Raw genomic sequence first — 6,000 nt, 5'->3', positions numbered from 1 at the left:
CGACATGTGGTACTGTGTGCAGATGCGCGTATGTAATCCTACGGAATTTGGTACTGTGTGCAGACGCACGTATTTAATCCTCCCCTGTGTGGTATTGTGTGAAGAGGCGCGTATCTAATCCTACGGCGTGTGGAACTGTGTGTAGACGCACGTATCTAATCCTACGGCATGTGGTACTGTGTGCAGACACGTGTATCTAATCTTATGGAATGTGGTACTGTGTGTAGACGCGCGTATCTAATCCTACAGCATGTGGTACTGTGTGCAGATGTGTGTATCTAATCCTATGGCGTGTACAACTGTGTGAAGACACATGTATCTATTCCTCCCCTGTGTGGTATTGTGTGTAGACGCGCATATCTAATCCTCCCCCGTGTGGTACTGTGTGCTGAGATGCGTATCTAATTCTCTGGCTTGTGGTACTGTGTGCAGAGGCATGTATCTAATCCTCCAAAGTGTGACACTGTGTGCACACACACGTATCTAATCCTCCCCTGTGTGGTATCGTGTGAAGAGGCGCGTATCTAATCCTTCGGCGTGTGGAACTATGTGTAGACGCGCGTATCTAATCCTACTGCATGTGGTACTGTGTGCAGACACGTGTATCTAATCCTATGGCATGTACAACTGTGTGCAGACATGCGTATCTAATCCTCTGGAGTGTGGAACTCTGTGTAGACGTGTGTATCTAATCCTAAGGCATGTGGAACCATGTGCAGACACACGTATCAAATCCTTCAGTGTGTGGAACTGTGTGCAGAAGTGCGTATTTAATCCTCTGGTGTGTGGGACTGTGTGCAGACCCGTGTATCTAATTCTACGGCATGTGGTACTGTGTGCAGACGCGTGTATCTAATCCTATGGCGTGTACAACTGTGTGAAGACACGTGTATCTAATCCTACGGCATGTGGAACTGTGTGTAGATGCGCGTATCCAATCCCCCGGCATGTGTTACTGTGTGCAGACGCACGTATCTAATCCTATGGCATGTGGTACTGTGTGTAGACGCGCGTATCTAATCCTCCCCCGTGTGGTACTGTGTGCAGACATGCGTATCTAATCCTCTGGAGTGTGGAACTGTGTGTAGACGCGTGTATCTAACCCTACGGCATGTGGTACTCTGTGCAGACGCGTGTATCTAATCCTATGGCGTGTACAAATGTGTGCAGACGCGCGTATCTAATCCTCTGGAGTGTGGGCCTGTGTGTAGACGCCTGTATCTAATCCTTCGGCATGTGGAACTGTGTGTAGATGCATGTATCAAATCCATCAGTGTGTGTAACTGTGTGCAGAAGTGCGTATTTAATCCTCTGGTTTGTGGGACTGTGTGCAGACGCGTGTATCTAATCCTGTGGCGTGTGATACTGTGTGCTGATCTGTGTATCTAATCCTCTGATGCGTGTATCTCAGTTTGGATATCAGTGTTGTATTGTGCATGTGGAGTGACCGTGTGTATTGCAGTTGAAATATGAGTGAAAGACTTGCAGATTTGTATTGGATAAGGGGGGGGGGGGCACTGTGTTTGGAATGCTGTATCTCAGCAACGCTACGTCCGAGCGAGTTGGAGTCTCGTCTTAAACCTTCCCGGATATCTAAAGTATCTCTGTACCAAATTTGGTGAAGATCGGTCCAGTCGTTTGGTTCGCATTACAGCACAGACAGACAGACAGACAGACAGACAGACAGACAGAAATTCATTTTTATAATATAGGGAGATATATATATATATATATATATATATATATATATATATATATATATATATATATACACTCACCGGCCACTTTATTAGGTACACCTGTCCAACTGCTCGTTAACACTTAATTTCTAATCAGCCAATCACATGGCGGCAACTCAGTGCATTTAGGCATGTAGACATGGTCAAGACAATCTCCTGCAGTTCAAACCGAGCATCAGTATGGGGAAGAAAGGTGATTTGAGTGCCTTTGAACGTGGCATGGTTGTTGGTGCCAGAAGGGCTGGTCTGAGTATTTCAGAAACTGCTGATCTACTGGGATTTTCACGCACAACCATTTCTAGGGTTTACAGAGAATGGTCCGAAAAAGAAAAAACATCCAGTGAGCGGCAGTTCCGTGGGTGGAAATGCGTTGTTGATGCCAGAGGTCAGAGGAGAATGGCCAGACTGGTTCGAGCTGATAGAAAGGCAACAGTGACTCAAATAGCCACCCGTTACAACCAAGGTAGCCAGAAGAGCATCTCTGAACGCACAGTACGTCGAACTTTGAGGCAGATGGGCTACAGCAGCAGAAGACCACACCGGGTGCCACTCCTTTCAGCTAAGAACAGGAAACTGAGGCTACAATTTGCACAAGCTCATCGAAATTGGACAATTGAAGATTGGAAAAACGTTGCCTGGTCTGATGAGTCTCGATTTCTGCTGCGACATTCGGATGGTAGGGTCAGAATTTGGCGTCAACAACATGAAAGCATGGATCCATCCTGCCTTGTATCAACGGTTCAGGCTGGTGGTGGTGGTGTCATGGTGTGGGGAATATTTTCTTGGCACTCTTTGGGCCCCTTGGTACCAATTGAGCATCGTTGCAACGCCAAAGCCTACCTGAGTATTGTTGCTGACCATGTCCATCCCTTTATGACCACAATGTACCCAACATCTGATGGCTACTTTCAGCAGGATAATGCGCCATGTCATAAAGCTGGAATCATCTCAGACTGGTTTCTTGAACATGACAATGAGTTCACTGTACTCCAATGGCCTCCACAGTCACCAGATCTCAATCCAATAGAGCATCTTTGGGATGTGGTGGAACGGGAGATTCGCATCATGGATGTGCAGCCGACAAATCTGCGGCAACTGTGTGATGCCATCATGTCAATATGGACCAAAATCTCTGAGGAATGCTTCCAGCACCTTGTTGAATCTATGCCACGAAGAATTGAGGCAGTTCTGAAGGCAAAAGGGGTCCAACCCTTTACTAGCATGGTGTACCTAATAAAGTGGCCGGTGAGTGTATATATATATATATATATTAGAACTGATTCATAAAAATCTCTGCTCTTTCCATGTGGTGAAGTTGAGGTGCGGGTCCTATCAATGATTGACAGCTCATAGATAGGAGGCTGTCAGTCACTGATAGCACAGACTCCTTGACTCCTCACATAGAAAGAGCAAAGATTTCTGTGAATAATGATAAGAAGCGTATAAGGAGATACACTCACCAATAAGTGTCTGCAGTGCTTCTCATTAATATTTATTAGGAAATCTGCTCCTTCTTCAAATACCACACCAAGCCCTACGGTTCTAAATACCAAATGTGCAGGAGCGTTCTACATACATGTAACATTGGAAAAGTGCAATTCTGCTGTCAAATATTTTCACTGACTTTTCCTTAATCGATTTCACTCTTTCCCAGACCTTAACCTATAAATATGCATTGCATAGCCGCTGTACATAAATGCGAGAAGATTTTCAATCTGAGACCCAGATTATGAAGAGCTGTTTCTTCTTTTAGATGCAATAGAGCAATATAATCGTATAAAGGGTTAATGTAAGAAACTTAATAATTTGCACGAAGCACACAACCATGATTCCCCTTTGTGAATAGTCTCCAAATTATCATCAGCTAAAAGAACAAATACGTGTTGTAATGTTGCTGGGTCCTTATATAGACAGACCGCTGGCTCTCATATGTACACAGATGTGGTGGAAACCTCAGGTCATAGGGGTTGTGTGTTTTCCCATTGCTTCTACAACCAAAAACCAACTTTAATTTTATTTAAACAAAGATTAACTGTATCCCAGCAGCAGATCTTGGCTTCTGCTTTCTGGGCTGTACCGAGCGGTAGCAATCCTGACCCTTAGAATAAATATATACAGCAGTCATGTCTTTACATCCTCTTCAGAATCAACCCTAACTGCACGTATGATCTGTATACAGTATATAGATGTGGTAAAAAGCTCCTCAAATCAGCACCTGTGCTTCACTGTGTGGGGTCTTAGCTTTAAGGGGGTTGTCCAGTTTCAGCAAATATACTCGTATATACTCGAGTATAAGCCGAATTTTTCAGCCCAGTTTTTGTGCTGAAAAAGCCCCGCTTGGCTTATACTCGAGTCAGCAAAGAAAAATAAAATTATTATTTTTTTTTAGGGGGAAGGGGGGGGGTGTCTATGACCTGCCACAATATTAATGTAAAGACTCTCCCATAAAATAGTGCAAAAAAAAAAAAGATTTGAAAAAATAAAAGTTCTAAATCACTCCTTTCCCTAGAATACATACAAAAGTAGAAAATTAAACATTAGGTATCCCTGTGTCTGAAAGTGCCCGGTCTACTGAATATAGGGTATCTGCAGTGCTCCTGTTCTGTCAGGAAGAGGTTAATAGGAACACTGCAGATACCCTATATTCAGCCAGGCTGAATTCCAAGTGGGGGAAGAAAAAACAGTCCTCAAGCTCAGGGAATGGGCAGACAGACAACCAAAACACGCCCTCCCCTTCCCCACCACTCAGCAACTACTGCACTCAAAAACTCCGACCATTTTAATTTTTGAAATTTTCCAGTAGCTGCTGCATTTTCCCCCCTCGGCTTATACTCGAGTCAATAAGTTTTCCCAGTTTTTTGTGGTAAATTTAGGGGCCTCGGCTTATATTCGGGTCGGCTTATACTCGAGTATATACGGTAAATGTTATTGTTTGTTGTACAATTTTCAAATTTATTTCTTTATCAATTCATTACAGTTTTCTAGATCTCTGCTTGCTGTCATTCATACCGCTTACTTCAGTGGATAAAAATCAGCCCAAAAATCAATACAGTACACATACAATAACTTATTTTCTGAAACTGGACAACCCCTCTCAAGAGGACCTTTCATCAACTCCACCAAATCTAGTACTTAGTGTCTATTAGTAGGTGCTAATCCACAGATCTCAGCACAGTTGGAATTTTTTCTCTAGCCCCACCAATCCTCAGCAACAAGCGCACTTAGTTTTATTGCCTAATGTGCTATTTAAGATCTGTAATGTCAGAAAGGTGGTGTCAGGGCTCAGAATCACACCCCTTGTCTGCTCCTATCTGACACCACCCTCCTGACAGCAGAGAGCCTAGACACCAAAACTAACAGAATTGATTACTCAGGAAAGGTGAGGGCTAGAGAAAAAAATTCCAACGGTGCTAGAATCATTGGAACAGCACCTATTAATAGATTCTAAGTATTGTAGATGGTGGAAGTGCTGAAAGATCCTCTTTAAGCCTCTGGATTTTGCTGTGTTATTTTTCTGCCTTTGCTAGATCACCTTAATTTTCTAGTGAAATATTGTGGTGAACAAGCTAGACTGAATATGAAAATGTAATTGAATGTGCAACGCTTCCTTAGGAAAATGACTCTGCCAGTGGAAAGATCGGATTTCTTGTCTCACATGACAAAATGTGGGTATATATGTACAGACGCTAAATAAAGCTTGTTTATTGTAAAATGAATATATTACACATTTGGATAATTTCTTTGTGTATACATTATTTCCTATTTGCAATATCTCTGCTTGCTGTTATCGAGTAGGAACCTTCATTGTTTGTTTTTAGATGCTAAAACAATCTGTTCTGGTCTTGTGATGGACACAGGCGACCTAGTTAGTACAGTTTCTAGAGCAGCGTCTTGTAACAAGTCCCACTAATATAATCACATGACTAGGGAAATCTTCCAATAAACAGCTGTGGACAGAGGAATCTTATTATACTGAGGTGGTCCTGTCATTAGACTACCAATTTTTTGAGTCAGCAGGGGTACTATAGCAAATCAAAGAGACCATTGTATCAGTGTGGAGACACGTAAAGGCCATACATGTTCCCCTAGGTGTTTTAGGAAAAGGTATGCAAAGGTATTTTTCTTCCTGGAAAAAGTAAACCTATGACTTAGACAGTGTTTATGACTAGACACAAATGGAAACGTGGTGCATCTAGTTTGCGGCACAATGTACCAAAATTGTGTTGTAAACTTCTGGCTCAAAGGTGGTATAAGATACGCC

This window comes from Leptodactylus fuscus, chromosome 7 (assembly GCF_031893055.1).
Source record: "Leptodactylus fuscus isolate aLepFus1 chromosome 7, aLepFus1.hap2, whole genome shotgun sequence".
Taxonomy (NCBI): Eukaryota; Metazoa; Chordata; class Amphibia; order Anura; family Leptodactylidae; genus Leptodactylus; species Leptodactylus fuscus.
Note: the sequence above shows the minus strand (reverse complement) of the source record.